We start from the raw sequence: 27984 nt of genomic DNA on the forward strand, positions 1-27984 counted from the left end.
CTGTTCCATCTATTGCATGGGTTTTATTCTCAGGTGCTGCTTTCATTGGACATGTAATGTAACTCCATAGGTTTATATTATGAATCCTAAGCATACCTGTCACATCACTGTCCTATTTTAATATTTGCACAATAGCTTCTTGTCACAGGAGGGATAGAAAACATCACTTCCCCTTTGGTAAAACAGGCCCAGTCCAGGTTCCAATTTGGCCCTCAAGTCCATTCCCCACAAATCACCTGCCTAGTCAAATCAGCCCTGAGTGCTCACTGGAAGGACAGATCATGAAGCTGAGGCTCCAATACTTTGGCCACCTCATGAGAAGAGAAGACTCCCTGGAAAAGACCATGATGTTGGGAAAGATTGAGGACACAAGGAGAAGGGGACGACAGAGGACGAGATGGTTGGACAGTGTTCTCGAAGCTACCAGCATGAGTCTGTCCAAACTGCGGGAGGCAGTGGAAGACAGGAGTGCCTGGCGTGCTCTGGTCCATGGGGTCACGAAGAGTCGGACACGACTAAACAACAAAAACTGTCACCCAAGGTATTATGTCAACAGGAGCCCAATCATGCTAATTACTATTGTCATGGCAGAATTGCAGCAGACAAACAACAGCAAAGGAAGATAAATGCTACCCTCAGTTTCATAGGTTTCTATCATTCAACCTCTTTAAGTCTTTAAGGTCCTCACATCCTGTTCAGTGTTCAAGAGGGTATTCAGTGAGCCAATAACCCTGGTAGCCTTCCAAGTACAGTGGTACCTCAGTCTACGAACAGCCCTATTAACAAATGCTTCGGACAACGAACTCCGCAAAACCGGAATTGTTCCGGTTAGCAAACTTTGCCCCGGAAGACAAACAGTTTGGTTTAAGAATGGACCTCCGGAATGGATTAAGTTCGTAACCCAAGGTACCACTGTACGCAACATGCAGGTTCTCAGTCCCACAAAGAGACAGGAGTCATGCACATGGGTCTGCCATTCATTCCAAAAATGAATTTAGCTTTTCACCAAATTCAAGAACAGATTATTCCTTTTGCCCCAAACACTCACACTCTGCATAAAGGTGGCATAAGCTAGATTTTGCAGGACCCTTAAGAGTTGTTTCTTCCCAACCTAGCTTTGTGCTGAAGAACGCTTCAAGCACTATGAGTGCTAAGCCTATGAGGTGTAATGTTTTCCAAAACCACAAGTGATTGCTGCTCATTCCAGCAGCCTAGCATTTTCCACTCATACTTTTCTTCAAATCTGTAGTGCAGCCGCATGAAAATCATATTTGATGTTCACTAAACGTTTTAAGATGGATTCCAGTGCATCTGAGGAGTTGGCCATTGGCAGGCACACTGCCCCTCTGTCTTCTAAATAACTATCCAAATTCCCATTCTAGGTTCTGAGTAGCTTAGACATATTCTACTGTAGGATGCCTCTGCCCCAAACTAAGGCAGCACTGGGCACTTACCATGAATGTTCTTTCTTGTTTGGGGTAAGCGAGTCTTCCAAGTCTTCCCCTATTTTGATGAATGGTCTGCACAAATGGACAGCTTCAGATGTTGCCATCCTCTGATAGATACCTCTAGCAAGTGCTGAGTTTCCTCTAGCGTCGGAGGCTCCTCTTCTTTTCCAGGCTCCTTTCCTCTATAGCTGTAGTTGCATCACTGCACTTTGTTTCTAGCTTTGTCAAGAGTGCAGGATATACCACCAACAGCTAATCAGGTGCTTCTTGTGCAGTTGGAGTGTGTGACCCATTTGTTTGATGCTTCATTCACCCTAAACAAGAAAATACATTCAAAGTAAGTGCCCAGCTTCCCTATCCTAGGGGAGTGCATCGGTTACCTTGAGACTGGATTGTTGCAATGTAGTCTGTGTGGGGCTGCTCCAAAAGCTCAAGCTAGGGCAGAAAACAGTTAAGACTGCTGATGGAGGCAGGCAGCCAATACTATGTCACATCTCTGCTACCAGGCCGGGTCCAAGAGTCTACAACACCCTGAAAAACCTGGATCCAAGATACCATAAGGATTGCCTGACGCCTTAATTTCAAACACAGAGGACTGTTTCGTCCAGAGGACTGTTGTTAGTTTTCTCCATATCACAGAGAACCCAACTGGCATCAACTAGACGTCTCACATTTAGTGTCGCCAGTTCCATGCTGTGGAACTGTTGGAGAAATTTAAAGGGGTTCCTAGACTGGAGGTATCCCTCCCTGAAACCCAAAGGAAAAGGATTTAGGCTCCAATTGAAAAGATTGGCCTTTACTGAAATGCCAATGCACATAGGGACAGCCTCAAAAATGAGGAGGCTGCAAAGAACCACATCCAAAGCAATGTTTCTTACACACCTCCAGAATACACATGTGATTTCATTTCACAAATTGAAGGATCACAGCAATCTTAGCAGTTGCAACCCAGTGTCATCATTCTGAACCAAGCAAAGTCATTTAGCTCTCCAGATCAGCTCTCATCAGATCATGTGATTACATACAATTGTTATTAATTTTGACTAATTTTCCAATTCATTAAATGCCTTCTAGTATCCTATTTCATCTACCTACAAAACAATTCAGGATTGATCACAATTGCCATGGCTATTTTCATGCATACAATGGCCACCATGGATTCTAAGAGTTTATTATTTTCAGTATGAATATTTGCTACAGACAGTACCTAAATGCAACTAATTTTGTACTGGAAAAGGTAGGTTGCCACGGACCTTTCCAGTTTATCTAGGCCACAGACTCAAATGTTTTATGAAATTATTATTATTTTATCCATCAGAAACCTCTTCCAGCAGAGATTCAGTAAGCATCTTCATACAAGTACATATTGTACACACATCCTAGTATTTTATGCGATGGCAGCATATAACCACTTTATATAAAGGAACTACTTTTATATAAAGTAGTTTTATAAATGAACAAACCCACTATTTCCAGGTTGAATACCACTCAGCTGGGGAAATGAACTTCAATACTCTCTGATTTAATCAGTAATGAACTAAATGAGTACCAGTAAAGTAAGACATTTAGTTCATTACTGTGCCTCAACACTGATTCAGAAAATCCACTGTCTCATCTGGATTTGATAAAAAGGTGATAAAGCTGGGTGTTGCTTCAGTTCTCTGCATGACCTCAATGTAGAGGTGGTGAGAGGGAATGGCTTGAATTTAGGGCAAGGACTATGCAGTTGCTTTACAGTAGGACATTTCCCCCCCCCCCCCCAATTTAGTTGCTGCACTAAATTTTATTTAACAAAAGTTATGCACTGCTTCCTCTAACAAAAGAACTCTTAAAAGCCTTACAAAAGACAAATGCTCATTTAAAAATACCAATGAAGGTAAAGGTAAAGGTACCCCTGCCCGTACGGGCCAGTCTTGACAGACTCTGGGGTTGTGCACCCATCTCACTCAAGAGGCCGGGGGCCAGCGCTGTCCGGAGACACTTCCAGGTCACGTGGCCAGCGTGACAAAGCTGCATCTGGCGAGCCAACGCAGCACACGGAACGCCGTTTACCTTCCCGCTGGTAAGCGGTCCCTATTTATCTACTTGCACCCGGGGGTGCTTTTGAACTGCTAGGTTGCCAGGCGCTGGGACCAAGCGGCGGGAGCGCACCCCGCCACGGGGATTCGAACCGCCGACCTTTCGATCAGCAAGCCCTAGGCGCTGAGGCTTTTACCCACAGCGCCACCCGCGTCCCCTAATGAAAGCAAACATTAAAAACAAGTTACATATTTTAAAAAATATATAAAATAAAAACAACTACGCTTACTAAAAATCACATGCTAATGCAGCTTGCTAAAATTATATGCCAAGGTAGGCTTGCTGAAACCAAACTTTAGCAGTGCCAAAAACAATACAATTAATGGGCAGTGTCACACTAAATGATGAATTTATTGCAAGTGTGGAACAAACATTATTTGGCACTTGTGGGGGGGGGGGGAGTGGAGACATTGCATGCCGATAGTGTCTCACTTCTCTCAGCAATTACACTGCAGCACTCTGCAATAACTCTAGCTTCTGGACCAAACACAAAGAGGGTATTGCAGTAGTTCAGTCTTGAAGCTACCAATTCCCAGAGTACTGAGATCAAGCTGTTCCAATCCAGGAATGGCTGCAGCTGACAAAAGGTGTTCCAAGCCACCAAGGCCACTTGGATCTCCACTGACAAGGTAGGATCCAGAAAGCATTCCCAGACTGCAAACCTGTTTCTCCAGCGGGAGCACAACTTTCCAGGGAAGGCAGCCAGCCAGTTTCTCAGACATGGGAACCAGGCACTCGCAGAGCATCCATTGTGCCAGGATTCGGCCTCAGCATCTGAGCAGAGGATTGGGAGTGATCATGCCAACTGTCCATCTCATTTCTCTGACCAGAGAGATGATACCTTCCCCCATTTCTTAGTGTCAGCTGTGGCAAGCCCAACCAGTTCCAAGGCTGCCTCTCTCAATGTCCCAAGCAAGCTAGCTAGGTTTCTAGATTCACTGGGCATATTTGACTCTAGACCAGGATCTGCTAAGAAAAGATGTATTTTGGGATGTTCACTCTTATCAGGTGCTGTTCAACCTTCAAAGAATGTAAGCATAAGAAAGATTAAGTTCTACTTGAAGGAAAAAATCATTTTGTTTACTAGATTTGGAAAATCTGGTGTTGGACACAAAATAGCACAGAAAGATAGGTAGTCTTTTTTTCCTACAAGTTAATGTACAGTCGTACCTTGGAAGTCAAACAGAATCTGTTCCGAAAGTCCGTTCGACTTCCAAAATGATCGGAACCAAAGCGTGGCTTCTGATTGGCTGTAGGAAGCTCCTGCAGCCAATCAGAAGCCACACTGGACGTTCGGCTTCCGGAAATCATTCGAAAACCAGTACACTCATTTCCAGGTTTCGCTCGTTTGGGAGCCAAGGCATTTGAGATCCAAGGTACGACTGTACTAAAAATTAACAAAATTGAAAATATGTGCCAGATGTTAGTGGGAGAGTTGTAACTTGGTAGTTACATGCAAAGCACCCTGAGCTCAATCACAGACATCAATAGGTTGGGCAGGGCAAGACTCCTGTCTGAAACTCATCAGAGCTGCTGCCAGGGAGTTAAAAAATACAGAGCTAAGTAGACCAATGGTCTGACTTGGTACTTTCCTGTATTATAGATTCCCAGTGCCCTTTTATTCCACAACCAAAAACAATGGCAATAAAAGAGCTTTGGCTGACTACACAAGTTTTTCCTCTCTGAAAGGAAAAGGATTATAAATTTACGTTTTTCTTAATTGAACATCTCAAGCAAGGATCTGAAACATCCCAGAGGCAGCTACAGCCTTCCTGGGTACATTGGAAAGAATGAAACACATATACAGTGGTACCTCGGGTTACATACGCTTCAGGTTACAGAAATATTACCTCGGGTTAAGAACTTTGCATCAGGATGAGAACAGAAATTGTGCAGCGGCGGCGCAGCAGCAGCGGAAGGCCCCATTAGCTAAAGTGGTGCTTCAGGTTAAGAACAGTTTCAGGTTAAGAACGGACCTCTGGAACGAATTAAGTACGTAACCAGAGGTACCACTGTATAGATTCCAATTTGCTCGTATAACATGTGATCCACAACATTGAAAGATAAGCATTTCTGTGTCCTGAGGTGGGGTTTAAAAGACAAAGAAAATAAACAAATCCAATCAGTGTGGATTCTTTCAACCTGGTTCTTTCAAGTTTCTCATGATTTGCCACATCGTTAATCTCAGTCCCAAAGTGTCCACTAGAGGTCATATTTTGATTGTCTATTTGATTTGAAGGGGCTGAAGCCAACCACTAAACTCTGGGCCAAACTACAGGTTATTCCGGGACAGGAGATCTATGCCAGCTCTCCAGACATTTTTAAAAAAACACGCTGCAGTGTGTGTGTAGGCTGCCAATTACTTTAGAACAGCGACAGGTTGGGAAAGGTGTTTAACCTTTCTTCCTGTACTATTCAGCCTGCCCTGTTTGCTCCAGGAGGGAAAAGATACCTGTAAACAAATTATTACAGTGGTACCTCACAAGACGAATGCCTCGCAAGACAAAAAACTCACTAGACGAAAGGGTTTTTTGAGCTGCTTCGCAAGACGATTTTCCCTACGTCTTGCAAGTTTGTTTCCTTTTTCTTAACACCGTTAATACAGTTGCGACTTGACTTCGAGGAGCAACTCATAGAACGCGGTGTGGTAGCCTTTTTTGAGGTTTTAAAAGCTTTTTGAGGTTTTTGAAGCTTTTCCAAAACTTTCCCAACACCATGCTTTGCAAGACGAAAAAAATCGCGAGACGACAAAACTCGCGGAACGAATTAATTTCATCTTGCGAGGCACCACTGTATAGGTAGTGGATATGGGGAACCCACAAAGTAGAAGAATTTTAAAATAAGTCCCAAGTTCAAAATAAGTTTGAGGTACTACTGGCGCAGGAGACTCATAAAAACAAACAGCTTTAACTCAAAGGATCAAATCCTTGCTCTTCCTCCCTTCCCTGCTAAAAAATTCTTGATCCTTCTTACTAAGCGAAAAATATTATGTTTTCCAGTTTGAAATGTAGTGTGTCATCTTGGTGCCAACCATGCTATGGCCCGTGTTAATCATTTACACTGTGACGCCCTAGAATAAAAAGACAATATCTTGTGACTGACATCTTAAGTGCAGCACAAACAACTTAGGGCTTACGTAGCCAGTGTTGCCTTGACTGAGTTCTTCCATCTGTCACCCCAGTCCAAGGCTTTTTGCGCAACACAATATTTCACCTTGCTATTCACTTTTATGATAAAATGGTGTCAAATAAACAAGGCTCTGTAACCAGTGTTAGAAACTGAGATATGAAAGCTAGGAGCTAAATGGCACCTTAAACCTAGGTTATGGGTGGAATGTCTAGGCGCACTTTTTTTAATAACAAGAATACAAAGCTGAAAATGAATGAGCTGCAGCTAAAATATTTAATAATAATAATAATAATAATAATAATAATAATAATAATAATAATAATTTACTATTGTTATTATACCCCGCCCATCTGGCTGAACTTCCCCAGCCACTCTGGGCGGCTTCCAATCAAGTGTTAAAAACAATACAGCATTAAATATTAAAAACTTCCCTAAACAGGGCTGCCTTCAGGTGTCTTTTAAAGAGAAGATAGCTGCTTATTTCCTTCACATCTGAAGGGAGGGCATTCCACAGGGCGGGAGCCACTACCGAGAAGGCCCTCTGTCTGGTTCCCTGTAACCTCACTTCTCATAATGAGGGAACCGCCAGAAGGCCCTCGGTGCTGGATCTCAGTGTCCAGGCTGAACGATGGGGGTGGAGACGCTCCTTCAGGTATATAGGACCGAGGCCGTTTTATGTTCCTTTTTCATATGGTCTAGTCCTTCCCCTGCCCACACCCCTAATATTCTTAAGAAGATCTCCAGTCTTCAGAGAGTAGCTGGAAGTGGGGAGGCAGGAAATAAATCCTCCTTTCCTTCCACTCTGCAGATTTAATCTGAAATCTTAGGCACAGTACTGCGCCCAGAGCTCGAGCTAAGGCTCAAGCTAATGTCACAAAATGCACCTAGAACAATGAGAGTTTTGAACGCTGTCTGTAACACACAGTTTTGCAAAGTTAAAGACATGGTACTCAATGAAGTTTAACTTAGAGTAGACCCATAGAAATGAATGAATATGACCATGTTAGATCCATGAATTTTGGTGGGTCTACTCAGTAATTTGTGTGTTGGGACACAAGTCCCAATAAGCTAAATATCTGAAGTTGTTTCAAATAACAGCTGAGTATTTATTATATTCAGCTGTTGGCATGCATTCAAACAAAAAAGACAAGATACATGCTTTTCTCTCACACAGGTTCATTTCCTCATTAGAAATAGTAATGTATGAAGAAGCAGCATTAAAATTATTTCATTAGCAGGTCTTCTTTTCCTTCACTTCTCATTCTTAGCTTATTAGCTTGTCTAATAGTGGCCTCTCAAGGTTTTTCTGCATTTGCCCCTTAATGCGAACTCTTAAAAATTAATGTGGGTTGACTGCATATCCAATTGGTGCCTATATAACTCATCTGAGCACAGTGTAGCCTTTGAGAAATTTCACTTAGCTTGCCAAACTGAAGACAGATCAAGTCACAATGCTTCAATTTTCAGCAAAAAAAAGCTACTGTGTGTACCCAAGTAATTCATTTAACTCTGAAAATCTGCTCTGATGGTTGTCACATGGAAGCATAGCTATAAGAAATATGAAATAAATAAAGAACGTGAAAAACAGTACAAAAAAATCAAATCAAACCAGGTTTCACATCCATTATAAAGAACATTCCCAAGAGACTACACATTGAATAAGATATTCCAACAAAAACCAGCCTCATAAAGAAAACTTATGAAACAAATGTTTGGAATAATCAATAAAGCCATATTTCATTGGGACGTACCATCCCTGTGATTGGCCTATCATATGAGTAACAAATGGCTGACAAATGGAGACAAAATCCATAGGTTTAGCTGTAACCCAAGATACCCTTAGTTTATATGTCAATTCCTCATAAATAAACAATACTTTATGGAACCAAATGTTTATATAAAAACCTGAGGACTCCTTCCAGCCCTGTGATATGGCCAAACAAGCAGCTACTAATAGAATAAAATTAAAATTATACATCATATTAAGTTGTGTTATTCAGTTGAGTTACTAAAAGGACAAAGGAACTCAGACCTGCTGCCCATAGTGCTCCTGGCTGGAAGTTGTTTGGAAAAGTTCCCCACCCCACCCCCCAAAAAAAACCCCTATATAAAGACTGTAAAATACTTCAGCAGAAGTCAGTTTCCTCAGCAAGGAAGTACAAAAACGGGGGAAAGAGACTCATCTCCCCCACCCTCAATCAAGTCCAGCTGACCAATTAGCCGCTCCCAGGTCATGACTTTAAGAACAGCACAAGCAACTGGGAAGGGAGAAGAGGAGGAGAAATATTTACTTGGGAATTCATGCTACTGGTTTTCAAGTGAGCAAAGATGGATGCGTGGGTGTGAAGGACACTTTGATAACAACCCACCGCACAAAAAGAAATCTGTGATGCTTATGTTCAAATCATGCAGTTTCTTCTTGCAACGTTTCCACAAATATGACTCAGACAAACGTTTCCAAGGCAAACCTTTCTACAACTGCAGAGTAATGTGCTAAGGTCCAAAGGCAGAAACACCTGTACACAGTTTTATGAAGGAACTTGCCCTTCACATGATCCATAGCGATGGAAATTTGAGCGAGAGCATTCAGGGACACAGCCTAGCCCTGGCACCTTGCCTGCTTTCCTAGCTAGCAAGTGCTGCGTCAGTATTTAGGAACTAACCTGAATACACAATGAGAAAATACACACTGTACCTATCTGACAAGTGCAGGTAGAGGATACTAGCAGGCACATATTAAGACAAGTCTCAATACACTAGTGTCAATTAAACACTGTATAAAATAAGAAGCTTGAGGACAACAGATTCAGAGTTTGAGAAGAAGGGAAATATGGAAGAGATAGCAAATAGTTACGGGCAGGCAAGTAACAGTTACCGATAATTTCTAAGCTAGTTTCAGTGTACTTGCTAGAATTATTTTAGCCTTGTCCTTCTCTCACTTGGAAGTTCCCCGTCATTGTTCTCCCTCCATCCTTCTAACTCCTGGATTACTTGAGCGTGTTCACATTTCTGTCCATTCAGCGACAGCTCACACAAATGCTTCTATCTTTGTTGCAACTCAGAGTGCCATTTTAAAAGAAGGAAGTGCCATTTAAAAGAAGGAAGTCTGCCACTGCAATTTCAACATACAGTGGTACCTCGGGTTATATACGCTTCAGGTTACAGGTTACAGACTCCGCTAATCAAGAAATAGTACCTCGGGTTAAGAACTTTGCTTCAGGATGAGAACAGAAATCATGCTCTGGTGGCGGCAGTGGGAGGCCTCATTAGCTAAAGTGGTGCTTCAAGTTAAGAACGGACCTCCGGAACAAATTAAGTACTTTACCCGAGGTACCACTGTATTGAGGATGGGAGTGGCATTTCTCTTTTCACCTCTGCTTTCCTTCCCCACCAAAGGTTTTGGTCTTCTTCACACCATCAACCAATGGTGGGGTCCAGGTCACCCGGTGCAATTTTTCTAGTTCCCTACCATATTTCTTCTTCATCTCGTAATCCATATCACATTGCAGATAAAGCTGATTGTGTACACAGGGCCACCTTCCAAGTTTGATAGCTTTAACTGGCCAGATAAATGACTGCAGTCCTCTTTTCACTTTGAAACTACCTCATAAAATTCTCATGGTCCTTGACTTTAATACATGACCAAAGGACATCATCATGATATGTGGAAAGGGGAGGGCGGAGCAATATACTGAAGGAAAAGAGAAGAGGATCTAAGGCAGGAGAGAAAGAAAAACGAAGTAAAAACAAGCTCTGATGTACCCAGAACCTGTTTGGAAAGCATGTAAACTATGTGCTTTCTCCCTAGTAACACTCTGTAGCATGACAACAAGCACCCAGACTGTGTCATTCTAGTGCAAATTGTTCTGCAACAGACTCCAAGGTTTTATTTAGAGGTAAAGGTCAGTTCTTAATTGCTTCTGCTTAAAAACAAAGCATGCATGCATCACATCACTAAATTAAGGCAGGAGAACAAGTGCAGCTGGGTGTGTAGCTAATCTGTGAGAAATACCTGAAACATTAAGTCCAGAACACTGCGTGTGTGTGTGTGTGTGTGTGTGTCTGCAAAGAGTAAACACAGTATAAGAACAAAACAAAGTTTAGGATTATGGCTGCTAACACATTTACCAGGGAATAAAGTCTGTGGAACTTACTTCTGGGTAAACATGATTGGATTGAATTGTACTGTAAGTATGCTTTCTAGTTAGAAGCTTGACAGGCATAGGCAAACTCAGCCCTCCAGATATTTTTGGGACTACAACTCCCATCATCCCTAGCTAACAGGACCAGTGGTCAGGGATGATGGGAGTTGTAGTCCCAAAACATCTGGAGGGCCAAGTTTGCCTATGCCTGGTACAAGACTTAAAATCTGGGGTTATAATAATTATAAGCAGTGCATACTGTATACAACTTTTGAGTCACACTTAGCTGGTATGTAAAGCAAAATACATATATGCTCTATTTATGTAGGTCTCATTCTTCACATCCACACATGCCTCAAATCCTCTTCTCTCCTCACCAGGTACCAGGGAAGCTGATGTTAGCAGCTTATTTTATGTAACAGTCCTGCTCCCCCCCCCCTTATGGGTTTCAGATCCAGACTTGGGATATGACACAAAGGGTTTTGAATGTTGCACAAACATGACATGTTGTGCTTCCCTCAGAGCAGCTTCCTCTAAACTACCGAAATATTGTAAATACAGTACCTTAATTTTAAAGAACAAAATGCTAGCCTGGCCCTGAACGGCTAGTGGAGAAACTCACTGCTTAGGCATTTGCTGGGGGTTCAGTTGACGATGCCAGAAAAACACTAAAAACATCAAGTATGCCATGTTTGATAAATTGCACTCTTTGATCAACAGGAAACATGCAGGCTAACTAAAAGGGCATCTGATTTGGCTTATGCATGCTGGCAATCAATATTAAGACATGACTCTGGAACAACATCAACATGGTCCATAAAGTCATGAATTTTAGCCTTGGTTCTGCCCCAGATCCATCATGGATTCATTAAGTACTATCTCAGACAAGTCACCATCAGCCTTAATTTTTTTTTGTTAGGGAACGGGCTAAACTGGAGATTAAACAGGCGGGTTGTAAACAGAACTCCTGGCTTCTCACCACATAACCCTGTACAAATATTTCTATCTACTTTCTCTTGTTTTGCATCAGTCCCTGCTTCTGTGCACGTGCGAATCTTGGCAAAGCCTACTGAGTGCACATTTATTGTGAAGCAGATGTATTTGTTTAGCAGGTAGACAACAGAACCATAGAATAATAGAACTGTAGAGTTAGAAGGGACTCCAAGGGTCATCTAGTCCAACCCCCTGTAATGAAGGAATCTTAGCTAAGACAGATGTCCACCCAACCTCTGCTTAAAACCCTCCAAGGAAGGATACTCCACTGCTCCTGAGGGCGTCCATTCCACCGTCAAACAGCTCTTACTGTCAGAAAGTCCTTTCTGATGTTTAGTCGGAATCTCCTTTCTTGTAACTTGAAGCCACTGGTTTGGGTCTTAGCCTCCAGAGCAGGAGAAAACAAGCTTGCATCATGTGACAGTCCTTTAGATATTTGAAAATAGCTATCATATTTCCTCTGTGTTTCGTCTGTTCCAGGCTAAACACACCCAACTTTCTAGACCGTTCCTCATAAAGCTTGGTTTCCAGACCTTTTTTCATCTTTGTGCTCTCCTCTGCATATGTTCCAGCTTGTCAATATCCTTCTTAAATTGTGGTGCCCAGAACCGGACACAGTATTGCAGGTGTGGTCTGACCAAGGCAGAATAGAGCAGTTCTATTACTTCCCTTGATCAGGACACTATACTTTTGCTGATGCAGCTTAGAATAGTATTAGCTCTTTTTTTTTTTGCTGATGCATCACACTGTTGACTCATGTTAAGCTTGTGGTCTATGAAGACTCCTAAATCCTTGCCACATGTACTACTGGCAATCCAGGTGTCCCGCATCTTATATTTGTGCAGCCAGTTATTCCTGCCTAAGTGCAGAACCTTACAATTGTCCCTACTGAAATTCATTCTGTTAGTCTGGGCCCAGCTCTCCAATTTGTTAAGGTCATCTTGAATCCTGATTGTTGTTGTTGTTGTTGTTTTTGCAGTATTGGCTACCCCTCCCAGTTTGATGTCATATGCAAATTTGATAAGCATCCCCTCAATTCCTTCATCCAAGTCGTTTATAATTATTCTGTGTTTGAATCTGAATAAACATTGAAGTCTAGGATCTCTCTCACACACATACAATTTTGAGAACAGTTTTCTTATGTGGAACTATTTTTTACCATGCCTTAATTAAAATTTGATTGGGCTTCTGGGGGCAGGATAAAATTGCTTTGTCAACAGCCAGTTGGCCATTCATAATTTAAGAAGCTGGTGGTATCATTTGTTCAGTAGTCAACATTCTGCCCATTAAACTTGGCAGTGAACAGTAACAGTCTCCATGCAATGTTTTTAAATGTTGCTCAAGGAAGGACCCTAGCTAAAGAAATCACAGAAAAGAAACAACAACAGCAATGGTATAATAACTATTGTTTTGCTACGAAAACCAAACAAAAGGCACTTTGCTAAGTGCTGTTTGATCCAGAACCAAAACCAAAAAGAGGAATGTCTTACCACAAAGGATTAGCAAGGTATAAAACATACAAAATAGAGGATGCACCAAGTAACAACTGCTTTTGTTGTTGTTTAGTCGTGTCCGACTCTTTGTCACCCCATGGACCAGATAATGCCAGGCACTCCTGTCTTCCACTGCCTCCCGCAGTTTGGTCAAACTCATGCTGGTAGCTTCAAGAACACTGTCCAACCATCTCGCCCTCTGTCGTCCCCTTCTCCTTGTGCCCTCCATCTTTCCCAACATCAGGGTCTTTTCCAGGGAGTCTTCTCTTCTCATGAGGTGGCCAAAGTATTGGAGCCTCAGCTTCAGGATCTGTCCTTCAAGGGCTGATTTCCTTAAGAATGGAAAGGTTTGATCTTCTTGCTGTCCATGGGACTCTCAAGAGTCTCCTCCAACACCGTAATTCAAAAGCATCAATATCAACACTGAACTGGAACTGTGCATATGAGTTGTTGGATTCTGGAAGGGGTCTGCTATCTAGACCCAGAAGAAGTCACATTTGCAACATGGGCCAATTTTCCTCCAACCTTCAGGAACAGATTTAATGGAGGGGCCAAGAGTGCGGGTGGGAAGAAGAGAAGGTGGGGAAATTACACTGGACAGCTAAAAGTTGTTGCACTAATGTTAACTGATTGACTGGATACTGCCCACTGTACTTACTTCTCCCACTCCCCCCCCCCCACTGGGTGGTGGTGGTTGATAATAACTGAAATCACAGGTGATGGGGGAAGGAGATTTAACCCTTTCCTCCCAAGGATCGGTGTCTCATGACACCTAATGGCACGGCGGCTGCATTTTACACAGCTTCCAGAATGTCCTTAACAAGCATACCCCATGTAGAATGCATTGCAGTAGTCAAATCGAGATGTTATTAGTGCATGGATTACTGAGGTCAGGCTGTCACGATCCAGTTAACAGTTGCAGAGGCAACCTGCATCTCAACTGACAGCCTTGACTTGAGGAAAACCCTTATTGTTCTTTCTGGGAAGTGCAAACCCATCCAGAGCAAGCCATCTACCAAATTCCAGGACTTGAGAATCACCTACACCTGCGATCATCATCTGTGGGGCCCCATCTTCCTGTGTCCCCTCCATCAGAGTCTAGTGGGTGGCAACAGGAGAATGGGCCTCTCCTGTGGTGGCTCACCTGGCACCTTCATTACATATATTTAGGCACCAGGCCAAATCATTCCTCTTCTCACAGGCCTTTGGTTAATTAAACAATCTATGGCCTTTTCAACTGGGGGGTGGGGTAGGGGTATTGGTTTTGTTTGTTACTATGTTATATATTTTTGTGTTTTTATATTGTAAACTGTCCTGTGATCCTTGGATGAAGGGGTTATAGAAATTTAATAAGTAGTAGTAGTAATACCTTCAGCACCTGTGTCTTGAACAGATTCAGTTTATTGGTCCCATTTGGTCCATCACTGCCGCTAAGCATTGCAACGACACCTGAACAGCCTCTCCTAATTCATATGGAATGGAGAGATAAAAGCAGAGTGTTTCTAGCACCTCAATGACACTGTGCCCCAAATTGCCAGGTTCCTCTCTCCCTTGCTCTGACCAGTGTCGGATGCAGACATGCTGCCACTTTCTGCAGCTTAAGGCACATGCCTGAAGCTTGTTATACTGTAAATATAAGTATTTTGCCTGCATGGTTCTTACTGCTACTGTTGCTGTGAACCAATGCATGGATATAAAGTAAGTAAATCCTATTTTTAAACTTACTTCGCAGGTTGTTGCCTGATTCTTTATTAAGCAGACTAAGAAAGGGGGACACCTTCACTTCCGGAGGCGGCGCGAAACGGTAATGGCGGTCCTCTTCACTCTCTGAAGAGGGGCTCCGCGGAAAAGGGTCGCACGCTGCGGCATAGCGGCGACCCACTAAGAAAAACCACGGGTAGAGTGAGCCCGTGGCCGTGGGACTCGGCGGGCACCAGAAGCTACCCTGAAATCACAGAAGGGACCCCGTAAGGGGCTCCGGAGTGAAGGAGGGGGAGCGGTGCTGTGAGTTCATCGCTCTTTCCGCGGAAGCGAAGCTGCGCAGCTGTTACAGATGAGCGCCGACCTTTCTTCCTAAAAGTAACGAACTGCAAGCAACATACCCGTGAGTAACGGACATTAAAATTGGGAGATAACAATTTAAATTTGGCTGAAAGCAGGAGACGAGAAAAAGGAAGTCCGTCTTCCGGCATTGCTGACAAGATCAAAGCAAATATTTGAGGAGTGGGAAGCAAGCTAAAAAGGTCGCGGAAAGCAAAAACTTTCGTGCGCACATGAAGCTGTTTTCTTTAAAGGGAAGGGAAAGAATTGGTATTGAATTAAAGGGACTTTAAGCATTAAGTTAGAACCATCCTCCTGTTCTTTTGGGCTGCAATTTTAAAGAGCCAGATCGTCGGGCTGCCAGGCAGGAGAGAGCTGTTAAGCTGCGGATACAGTTACTGAAACTAAACGGAACTTAACTGATACTTTTGAGCAGAAATAGATTGGATTTGATATTGTTGCAGACACCTTCTATGAAACTTTGTTTGACTTTAAAAAGTGCTCTGGAGAACTTTTTGACCGTGCTGGGACTATTGCACTCTTTGAACTGAGATAAATTGGGACTTTAATGGCGGAAACTTCCTTCTTTGTTCCTGAAGTTTGGCAGAACTCCCCCTAGAGGGCTGTGGGATTACAAAGGTCTGGGAACTGATTTTTGTTTTGACTTTCTCTCTGCTGATTGTTTACAACTGGAGCTGTCTTTCCCATGGAATAACAGACAATTTGACCTTGAGTTTTGACAGATGTGTAATGAGTGGTGCAGGGAAAACAAGAGGAGCGAAAGCGAAAGAAGCCAAGGAGGCTAAGGAGAAAGAAAAGGAGAAAAAACCTGCACAACCTGCACAACTTGTACAAACAACTTTGACCCAAGGACGCCGATCATCAGTCCCAGCTGTGCTGGTTGCACAGGAGAGGGAAGAAGACATGGCATTAGGTAGTTCTGAGGCAGTCTTGAAACAAATACTGGAGCAACTATCAACGTTAAATCAAAAGGTGGACAACCAGTCATTGAAAATTGACCAAGCAACATCCTCGATTCAAAAACTGACTGAACAGGTTTCACAGCATACACAAGCAATAGAGAAAGAAACAGAATTAAGCGTGGTTAAAAAAGTGAAATACCTAGGGGTGTATTTGTCTTCCAGGAACTTGAATTTATTTAAAGATAATTATGAAAAATGTTGGTTGGAAATTAAAAAAGATTTGGAAATTTGGTCAAGATTGAAACTCACCTTGTCGGGTCGAATCGCAGCTATAAAAATGAATGTTTTGCCAAAAATGTTATTTCTGTTTCAAACCCTACAGATCGTGGACAGAGTGGAATGTTTTGGAAAATGGCAGAAGGATTTATCTAGGTTTGTCTGGCAGGGCAAAAAGCCCCGAATAAAATTTAAAATACTAACTGACTCGAAAGATAGAGGGGGGTTTGCCCTGCCGGACTTGAGGTTGTATTATGAAGCTGCAGCCTTCTGCTGGCTGAAGGATTGGTTCCTGCTGGAGAACACTGATGTCCTAGATCTGGAAGGGTTCGACAATGCTTTTGGTTGGCACGCATACTTGTGGTACGACAAGGTGAAAGTTCACAAATTGTTTAAAAACCATATTGTCAGAAAAGCAATTTTTGCCGTCTGGATGAAATATAAAGACCTATTAGAAGGCAAGACCCCGAGGTGGCTATCACCGGTGGAGGCCAAGGCCCGAAAAAGACCCAATATGGAGGCCTACTGGCCAAAATATTGGGAATTAATTGAAAGAACTGGAGATAATTGGAAGTTGCAGAGCCAGGACAAATTAAAAAGTAAGGTGCGAGACTGGTTACATTATGCTCAAATTCAAGAGGTATTTAAAATGGATAAAAAAGTTGGTTTCCAGGTGGAGAAATCGAAACTAGAGACGGAACTGCTAGAGCCAAAGACCAAGGTACTTTCGAGAATGTATAATTTGCTGCTTAAATGGAATACACAGGACGAGACAGTTAAATCTGCTATGATAAAATGGGCACAGGATGTAGGGCACAACATTATGGCTGAGGACTGGGAAAGGTTATGGAGCACCGGTATGAAGTTTACGGCATGTAGTGCCCTGAAAGAGAATATTATGAAAATGGTATACCGGTGGTACATGACCCCAGTCAAGTTAGCAAAGATATATCACCTGTCTGATAATAAATGTTGGAAATGCAAAGAGGCAGAAGGGACATTCTTTCACCTCTGGTGGACCTGCCCAAGAGTGAAGGCCTACTGGGAAATGATCCATAATGAACTGAAAAAGGTATTTAGATATACCATTCCTAAGAAACCGGAGGCCTTCCTCTTGGGCATGGTGGACCGGAAGGTGCCAAAGAAGGATGGAACTTTGTTTATGTATGCAACTACAGCAGCAAGAATTCTCATCGCAAAGCATTGGAAGACACAAGATTTACCCACACTGGAGGAATGGCAGACGCAGCTGATGGACTATATGGAGCTAGCTGAAATGACTGGCAGAATCCGAGACCTGAGCGAGGAAATAATAGAGGAGGACTGGAAAAAATTCAAAGAATATTTGCAAAAACATTATAAGTTGTTTGAATGTTAAGATTGTGCACGATTAGGAAATGGTATGCTTCTGCAATTTGATTAGATAAAGGTTAAACTAGGTTATAATAAAAAAAAAGAGGAGACAATTTGAAACAAATATATTATGTTTATCTTGAAAGGAATTAGAATTGAACTACAACTTTTGGAATTTGGAAACATAATAACTGAAAGATACATTAAGTTGCGAAATAAGGTAACAAATTGCTGACATATATTGTATTACAGGGAACGCAGGGCCTGGAGGATGTGAGGAGGTCCAGCTGACATGATAAATTATGGAAAATGACTTGACAAGCATATATTTTTTCTTTTCCTGTTTTTTTTCCCTCTTCTATCTTTTTTTTTCTGTTATTATTTTCTTATTTTTTAAATTTGTTTCTTGTTTGTGGCTTTTGTACGTTGTGGACTTTGTGAATATATGGAAAGAAACGCAATAAAAAATCATTATAAAAAAAAGAAAAAAAAAGAAAGGGGGACACCTTGCTTCATAGGTGGACTTGCTCAAAACAAGGCTGTGTCGTCTAATTCCTATGCTTTTATTGCCAAGGATGGGATTTTGAAACTCTGATCAATCAACGCACATGGGAACCTGGAAGGATAAATCTCAATTACTATATCCTCTCCTACCCACTAAAACCCAGCCCACAGTCAATCCTTTCACTTGAAATCATACTGTGAATGTTGCTTTATTATGGCCTGATGTGTTCACCAGCGGCACCACATGGTAGGAGGGAAGGTTGGCATGGCTACCGAATACTTGTTGGTTGAGGGATGGTTCAGAGTGGGTGACGGTTTCCAGTTTTCTGTTAACCCTGTTCTTTAAACAGCACGGCTGCACCTCCCTCTGCCTATCACCCTGCTAATTACATCAGCTCAGAGCTCCCTGTCGTCTCCCTTTACACACACATATTACGTCCTTGAGGGTCTCAGTGCAAAATACAGGGAAGTCCATTTACAGTGGGTCTAGCATGACAAAATTCGCCACAGTGCAGAAATATTAATAAATAAAGTACAAATGCAAACAATAGCAGCCTCCTCACAAGCAGCTTATTTTATCTCACAAAGAGCAATGTAAGTTAACAGAAGACCAGATATTCAATGTGTCCCCCTATCCCTATCCTCCTCTCTCAAAGCTCCATTCTCAGCAGGATTTCACCTACTTTCCCCCCTCCCAGCTTTCTGCTCTCACCAAAGGATCCTAGGGATGGTGCAATACTCACCCCATGCAATTCCCCCACTCTCTGACTCTCCCCCAAACAGCAGTCTTCCCTTCTATATGCCTTTAAGCAGAAAGGGTCAAGCGCCTCTGCACTTTTATGGTTTCTCAATCCACTTTTGCTGCTCTGCCTCAGGAGCTGCAGTTATCACAACGCATAGATCTGTTTATGTTCACCCAGCTGGCCCAGCACATTCCAAATTTCCTTGGTATATTATCTTCACAATTCCATGGCAATTCAGCACTGCTACATCGATGGAATGTGACCTTGAAGCCGAACTTGTGGCTTTCTGAGAAACTATGGGAGTCAAAGATATCCACAATAATAAAAGCGATCATATGTTACTGAAAGCAATAAATTATGCTTTCTTAATAGCTAATAATAATTAGCTATTAAGAAAGCAGTTTAGGTCTCATCTCACCAAATATGGGGGCACTGTAATGCAGTGGTGAGGACTAAGCCCATTCAAAAACAGACGTGTGTTTATAAGAGGCCCTAGTGCAGCTGGCAGGCAACCACGAAAGAGTCAGCACAAACAAAAGTGTTAATCAGATGCAAGATGTATTAGTTTAAATTCTTACTTTGGCAAAGGCTCTCTGGGTGGCCGAGGACAAGCCAGATTCACAACTAAGGGATGGATAGTACCACAGCACCCAATGAGTCCTGGGCTGAGACAGGATTCTAACAAACATTGCCCACAACCAAATTTAACATTCTTTGTGGTGGCTCTTTTCCTGATTGGAAAGACATTAACTACTAGTTTGATCTGAACTTAGTGCTTAGAAGTATCATGTCAACTCACACAGTGTCATATTCAGCCAAAGCTGTGGATTCACATACATATTCATACTAGATGACAAGGCGTGATCACAGGAGCAGCACACTTGCACTGCAATTGACACGCTACCACACAGCTATCACACCCTTCATCGCTTCTCCTCTTAGGGGCTTCCCTTTCTTTCTTTCTTTTTTCATATCAGAATGGCAAAATAAGTGCATATGCAACTCGTAGTTCATATACTCTCAGCATAAAAAGCATGTACAGTCCTCCTGCTCACCAGCATAATTGAAAGGAAACCATGACTCTGTTGGTTTCTGCTTTCCTTCACTGTGCAGCGAAAGGGCTTGTCACGAGACAGGTGTTTACATTCCACAGTCTGTACTGTTGGAGTTTCTCACGGGAAAGGGAGACTGGATGTGACGTACACTGGTTTCCTGTTTTTCACTGTTCTTTGCAGTTTCACTTTGTGATTCTCTCCGAGCTGTCGTGGAGAGAGGATGCATTTTCTGCTCCGGCAGAGGCAAGATGTTTTTCTGTAATATACCAGCTTTGAACTATAAATAAAGCAATATAGAGTATGCAGCATGTACTCCTCATCCTTCTGCTGGGCACGGGACTCTGCTTTAAACTAACACGTGGTTATGGGCCCAGAAGTCGAATCGGAGTGCTGGCAAAGGATCGGAATGCAGAGGGACAGATCGGATCGGAATCTGCTCTGCGCGTAAACATGATTGATGAGGTATGTGCTACTGCTCCGGGCAGCCTGCCAGCTTCTAGTTAATGGCTTTATGGCTGGACTTTGAACTTTTAAAGCCGTTTTGCCAGGAATAGGCAAAAGGCTCCCAGGCACAAGTTACTATGCTGGGGAAATCGAAAGTAACTTTTAAGTGCGCTTTTGGAATAAAGCAGCTGCAGCAGTGACGCAGCAAGATTTAAAGCAGCATATATGACGCTGAAGGCTAATGCCAGAGTCATGATGGCCCTTCAGGATGCTTGTGGGATTCCTAAGCTCAACAAGAAAAATTATGCGGACTGGGTTCTGTATGCAGAGGCAATTCTGCGGAAAGAGGGTTTGTTTGAGGTGATTACAGAAACCCCCCCAGCTCCAGTTACAGATGCATGGGAAGCTAAGGATTCCAAAGCAAGGGGAACTCTTACATTGATAGTATCCCCGGAAGAGCTCTGTCTATTGCGTGATAAGACCTCAGCCAGAGAAATTTGGGACGCTTTGAGAGAGGCTCACTTAAGGACAGAAGCTGGATCCACTATGTTTTACTTTAACAAGCTGCATAATATGGCTCTTGCTGAAGGTGGAGATGTGCGTTTACATCTGATGGAGATGCAAAATCTGAGACATGAGCTGCAACAGAGAGGACTCAACTTTCCAGAGGCTGTGTATTCTTTCATGATACTACAATCTTTGGGTTCAGGTTGGGAGTCTGTTGCAACCCAGATTGCTGTGCAGCCAACTGCTCAGCTGACAGTGGACTTTGTTACTGCCGTGATTCAGAATGAAGCAGATCGCCGGGGTGCTAGCTGCATGGGCAAGGGGGAGTCTTCACAGACGTTGTCCCATAGTGCAGTGGAACCACCAGATGGCGCCAAAGCTTTGAAGGCAGTGAAATGCTACTCGTGTGGACGTCTAGGCCATATGAAGAGGGAATGCAGATATCCCAGGGCCAAGACAGAGCAGCGCAGCGAAAGCTCATCGCGCGGAAAAGGCCGAGGCAAAGGCAAAGGTCCGGTGTCTAGGACAACGCAGCACAAGGCTATGGTTTCACGCTTCACTCCAAAGGTTGCAGAGGTCCAGAAGACGTCTAGATCTTTCTTCGTTGTTGATTCAGCGGCGACCCACCACATGTGCAACGATAAGAGACTGTTTGTGTCTTTTACACCGCAGGAAGGTGCGATTCACCAGGCGGATGACCACACTATTCCCAGTAAAGGCTACGGAACTGTTGTTCTTCACAGTTTAGACTTATCGATACAGAATGTGCTTTACGTGCCAGGCGCCAAACATAATCTGCTCAGCGTTGGACAGCTGAATGAGCGGAACATTGACGTTTCCTTCAAGAACAGGAAGTGCATCATCACAAAGAAAAATGATTATGTATTGCATGCTGAATATGTTGATCGTTTGTTTGTTTTGTATTATGATGATGTTGTGCAGGATGACACTTGTTGAATTGCAGGTTCTAACAAAAGTTTGCATGCAGAATGTATTCACGATTTTCATAGAAAATTAGGTCATTTGCATTTTGAGGCAGTATCTAAAATGCCTGCCTTGGTTGAAGGTATGACTATTAAACCCTGCAGGTACCACATGAAGTGCAAAGCATGCGCAGCAAACAAAGTGAAAATGGCTGCGAAAGGTAAGGTGTCTAGTAGGCAAGCTACGGAACCATACCAGGTTGTTCATGCAGATTTGGTTGGACCACTAGCGCCCTCTTTGGGTGGAAATAGGTACTTCATGGTTCTCGTTGATGCATTTTCCAGATATATTTTTGTGTACAATCTCAAGCAGAAATCAGAGGCTTTTCCTAGGTTCAAGGAATTCTGTGCTTGGTTGGAAAATGTGCATGGTAAGAAGATAAAGACTCTTTTCAGTGATCGCGGGGGAGAATTCACTTCTCAGCAGTTTGAAGCTTTTCTGACTGAGAAAGGAATTCAACACGATTTGTCTAGTCCTCGCTCGCCATGGCAGAATGGACTTGCGGAACGGGCAAATCAGACATTGCTTCAAGGGTTAAAAACCTTGCTGCATGATGCCAATCTTCCAGAGAGTTATTGGGCCGAATCTCTCTCGTGTTTTGTTTACAGTTACAATCGCAGGTTATCTTCAGCGATTGGTTGTACCCCCTATGAGAAGATGTTTGGCAAGAAGCCATACATCAAACACATGAAAATTTTTGGTTCTGACATGTGGGTTCACTCACCACAAAATTCCAAGTTAGACAAGCGTGGATTGCATGGTATCTTTCTAGGTTATCAGAAAGGGTCTTACAGAATAATGATGACTGACTCTAAGACAATTAAGCTCACGAGAAGTGTTGAGTACAATGCAAAGTGGGGGGAGAATGTGGGAATTTTCCAATGTTATCCTGATGACGGTGATGAGACTGAGGATAGTCAAAAGCAACCACAACAACCCACACCCACTGATGAAGGTTCTGAGTCTGAATCTGAAACTGAATCGGGTGATTCAGAGGATTTCAAGAGTGCGAAAGCCTCTATGCGACCCTCTGAAAGCTCTGATCAAGAATTGGAGGAACCATTGTTCACAGTAGGTCGTTTTTCTCCTAAGAAGGAAGAGGAGAGTGTTGAAGACTTAAGGCTAATTCGTAGGTCACAGAGAGCCACAAAAGGCAGACCTCCAAAGAGATTTGCTGATGAGTTTGCTACGATAGCAGTAACAGCTGTTAAAAGCTCCAAGAAGGTATTTGAACCTTCAAGTTTCCAAGAAATCCAGGGTTTGGATTCAAAGGAAGCTGAGCCATGGTTAAATGCCATGAAGGCTGAGTTTGATTCCTTAGAAAGGAACAAAACATGGGAGCTAGTTCCAGTAGTTCCAGGAATGAAACTGCTTGGAAGCAAATGGGTCTTCAAAGCGAAGACAGATCAAAATGGCAAGATAGTCAGACACAAAGCCAGATTGGTAGCCAGAGGTTTTGCACAGGTACCAGGTGAAGACTATCACGAGACCTACTCACCCACAGTGAGGTATGAAAGCATTAGGCTTATGCTCAAGCTAGCTGCAGAGGAAAATCTACACATTAGTCACCATGATATTAATACAGCTTTTCTGTACGGATCTCTAGATGAATCACTTTATATGCTTCCACCTGATGGCGTACAGGTAAAACAGGGATTTGCTTGTGCTCTGAAGAAATCCCTTTATGGTCTCAAACAAAGTGCACGGTGTTGGCACACAAAACTCACTGAAGTATTGTTTTCTCTAGGTTTTCAGCAAGGGAAAGCTGATCCATGTGTATTTGTCAAAGAGGAGGGGCAAAAGAAACTGTACTGTTTGTTTTATGTTGATGATTTATTATTCTTTTGGAAAGATGTCGCAATGTACAATAACGCCCTAGCTCAACTGAAAGAGCACTTTGACATGAAAGATCTTGGTGAGGTAAACAACTACCTATCTCTGGAAATAGAGAGAAAACAAGATGGTAACATTCTAGTACACCAGTCACGGAAAATTGCTGATGTGTTAAGCAAACTAAACCTGATGGATGCTAACCCTGTAGACACACCGATGACAACAGGTTATCAGGTAGATGACACTGAAGAAGCATTTTCTGACACTACACTGTACAGAAGTGTGCTAGGCAAGCTAAACTTCATTGCCAGATGTTCAAGACCAGACATTGCTGTTAGCTGTAATTTGCTAAGCAGACAAGTCAACAATCCTAGTGTCAAGGATTGGAAAGCTCTGAAACGCATAGCGCGGTATTTGAAAGGCACTATGCATTACAGACTGAGATTTAACAATCAGAAGTCTGGTGGTCTTGAGATATTTGCAGATGCAAGTTTTGGAAGTGACACTACAGACAGGAAAAGTACGTCTGGAGTTTGCTACATGTACAATCAGGGTCTGTTTGATTGGTCATGCAAAAAGCAAACAACAGTTAGCTTAAGTACTTGTGAAGCCGAACTGAATGCGCTGTCTTATTCACTTAAGGATTGTGAATGGGTGGTACAATTGTGCAAAGATATGAAAATTCCTGTCAAATGTCCAATCCAGGTTTACCAGGACAACAAAGCATGTTTGGCTTTGCTGAAGTCTGAAGGTTGTAAGCAAAGCACGAAGCACTTGCAATTAAAGTTGCAGCATGCTAGGGAATGTATTCAGAAGGGACTCGTAACGGTGTCCTATATGCCAGGTAATGAAATTCCTGCTGATGTATTGTCCAAGATTGTATCAAGGGATCAACACTGTACCTATGTGCAGAAGTTGGGTTTGTACTGATATTGTACGAACACGCTGCCCAGTGATGTTCACAGAAAGGGGGAGGATGTTGGTTTCTGCTTTCCTTCACTGTGCAGCGAAAGGGCTTGTCACGAGACAGGTGTTTACATTCCACAGTCTGTACTGTTGGAGTTTCTCACGGGAAAGGGAGACTGGATGTGACGTACACTGGTTTCCTGTTTTTCACTGTTCTTTGCAGTTTCACTTTGTGATTCTCTCCGAGCTGTCGTGGAGAGAGGATGCATTTTCTGCTCCGGCAGAGGCAAGATGTTTTTCTGTAATATACCAGCTTTGAACTATAAATAAAGCAATATAGAGTATGCAGCATGTACTCCTCATCCTTCTGCTGGGCACGGGACTCTGCTTTAAACTAACAGACTCATCTCCATTTTGCAGAAGTAAAATGAAGCTGAGTCCAGTGTCTCTCCTGACGTTTCTCTATAACTTTGGCAGATTATAATACATGGGGTTTCAGATGTGTTTGTGGAAGGGGGGTTATTGGTTTCTTTTTGGGGTTTTTTGTTACGCATTGTGTGCTCTCATTTTGTATATGTACCGTATTTTTCGCTCTATAGGACACACCCGACCATAGGACGCACCTTGTTTTAGAGGGGGAGAACAAGAAAAAAAATTCTCCCCCTCTCTGCTCAGCGCCCCTTCAGCGAAGCAGCAGAAGAAATGGAGCCCCTTCCATTTCTCCTCCCGCTTGGCTGAAGGGGCGCTGCACAGCTCTCCCTCTCTGCTGAAGCCAGGAGAGTCTTGCTCTCCCGGCTTCAGTGAAAGGAACCCGAAGCCTCCGGAGCACAGTGGGAACTCGCGCTGCGCTCCGGAGGCTTCAGGTGGCTCTCCAGGCTTCAACGAAAGCAACGCAAAGCCTCCAGAGCGTGGAGGGAGTGCTCCCTCTGCGCTTTGGAGGCTTCGCATTGCTATCGCTGAAGCCAAGGAGCCTGCATTCGCTCCATAGGATGCACACACATTTTCCCTTAATTTTTGGAGGGGGGAAAGTGCGTCTTATAGAGCGAAAAATACGGCATGTTGTAAACAACCCTGTGATCTCTGAATGATAAAAAATAGAAACAAAAAGAAATACATTAGCATAAAAATGAATCCACCTAAGTACAAGAATAGGACAGATAAGAGAGCCACACATTATCCACTGTGGAATCCAAGTGGATTTCTTACCCAGACAAAACAGCAACATCTTACTTAATACCACACTAATAGCCAAACAGGAATGAATCCTTATTACGATCAATGGTAGTGGCAATGAATAGGGATTTAAAACACTAACACTGTAGTCATACGTGTAACATATAGGCACAGGACTTGTGGCACAATCCTAGCCATGTTTACTCAGAAGGAAGTAACACTGAACCTACTTCAAAAGCAACACTTTGCATCTCTTCATTTAGGTGTGTCAGAGGTTGGGGGACCTAATTCTGCATTGAAAACTACAGGCAAGAACAAGGTACGTAGACCAGAATAATAGAAAGCACTAAAATGTTTGTTCAGAGATATTAAATTAAGATCAAAGAGAAACAATTGTCAACAGTAATAATTTAGGGTTAACACTGCAATCTGAACTCTTCTGAAGCCAGCATAAACAAAAACTGAACTCTGTTTTGGATTCTATGTATTACAGCAAACAAAGAACAGAAAGGAGGACAGGAATACCTGAGAATAAACAGGCTGCTACAACTTTTTCCACAGAAAATGTCAAAACTTGCTAGATATTCAGAGCAGCATGAAGTGGGTGGCTGTGATGTCCATAAAAACTGACATGGATAGTCAGCTAAGATTTTTTCCAGAACTTGGCTCATCCAGGAGCTGCACAACAGAATTTCCACACTGAGGCTAAGAAAGGGAATTAGGTAGGCTAAGCTCAGGAGCGAAGTCGTCTGCTACTCCTGTTAGCTGTATTATACCTTCATTGCTACTGATAGTACTATTTATGGCTCGCTCACCTTGCAACTGTACAGGCATCCCCACCTGAGCAGAGACAGGTCTTTCACGCAATCCCTAATGTTGATGTATTCCCTATTCCTTCTGATACAGGAAGAAAGCCAGTGTGGTGGAATGGTTAGAGTGTCAGACAATGACCTGGGAAAACAGGGTTCAAATCCCCACTCAGATATGAAGTTCATTGGGTAGCCTTGAACTAGTTACAATCTCTCAGCCTAATCTACCTCACAGGGTTGTTGTGAGGATAAAATGGAAAGGGGATATATGTCACCTTGAGCTCCTTGAAGGAAAAGCTGGTATATAAATTTCACAAACAAATAAAAGAACAGAATTTGGTTCCCTGCCTCCCAAGCCTGACCAGAAAATTTCAGGTCTTAAAATTCTCAGTTCGGGTTTTAATTGCCAAGCTTCTTAAACAAATTATCACACTCTTCCTCAAATAGGTGAATAGTAAACAGTGCCCAGTCCTAAGCAGGTTCTAGACAGGCAACGAAAGAAGAGTTGTCTGGCACCTGAAAGAATACCAAGTTCATTGTGGCCCATGAAAGTTTATGCTGCAGTAATTTAAAGTGCCATGAAACTCTTGTTAGTTTAGGAAAAACAGGAGTTTTGTGTCACCTTAGGTTATTGTAGCATAAACTTTCATGGGCTACAGTGCCAAAGGATTAAAAATAAATAAATCTGTTGTCTCTGATGCTGCTTAAAAGCTACACTCAAGTTGCCTAGCTACTGGTTCCCTGTGGAACAATATTACCACCCACATTCATGGTTACTTCCTGTTATATACATATCTTATCTGGAGCCGAATGGGGAGGGTTAAAAAATAAAATGAAATTCTCGCATGCCACTTTTACCACCAGCTGTCTTAGTTGCTAAGCACAAGATCCCTGCAGCCCACCTCGCCTCTCCCACAGGGATCCGGAGAAGGGGAGGGGAGGAGGGGCGGGGGCGGGAAGAGACGTGACACTGACTCAGCCAGCAACTGGGACTTACCCGAAGGCTGCGCCGGGACACGCTGCCGGGTTTGTGTACACGCCGAGATGACTTTGCCTCCACGCTGCTGGGCAGCCGCTGATCACGCGCAGCCGCCGCGCGCCCATTGGCCAGGGCCTCACACACCTTTGCAGGCGATTGGCCGCGCCTGGC

At 43.0% G+C, this 27984-nt stretch overlaps 1 long non-coding RNA gene across 1 annotated transcript; it reads right to left on the bottom strand.

Annotated features, from left to right (window-relative positions):
* Positions 1-8: 8 nt before the first annotated feature.
* LOC114600351 (uncharacterized) lies at positions 9-27963 on the bottom strand. The gene is made up of 3 exons (XR_013393866.1): positions 27832-27963; positions 26841-26976; positions 9-1762 (listed from the first exon to the last, which is right to left on the bottom strand). It is a non-coding gene; the product is annotated as an uncharacterized LOC114600351 (long non-coding RNA).
* Positions 27964-27984: the final 21 nt, after the last annotated feature.

Source organism: Podarcis muralis, chromosome 8 (assembly GCF_964188315.1).
Source record: "Podarcis muralis chromosome 8, rPodMur119.hap1.1, whole genome shotgun sequence".
Taxonomy (NCBI): domain Eukaryota; kingdom Metazoa; phylum Chordata; class Lepidosauria; order Squamata; family Lacertidae; genus Podarcis; species Podarcis muralis.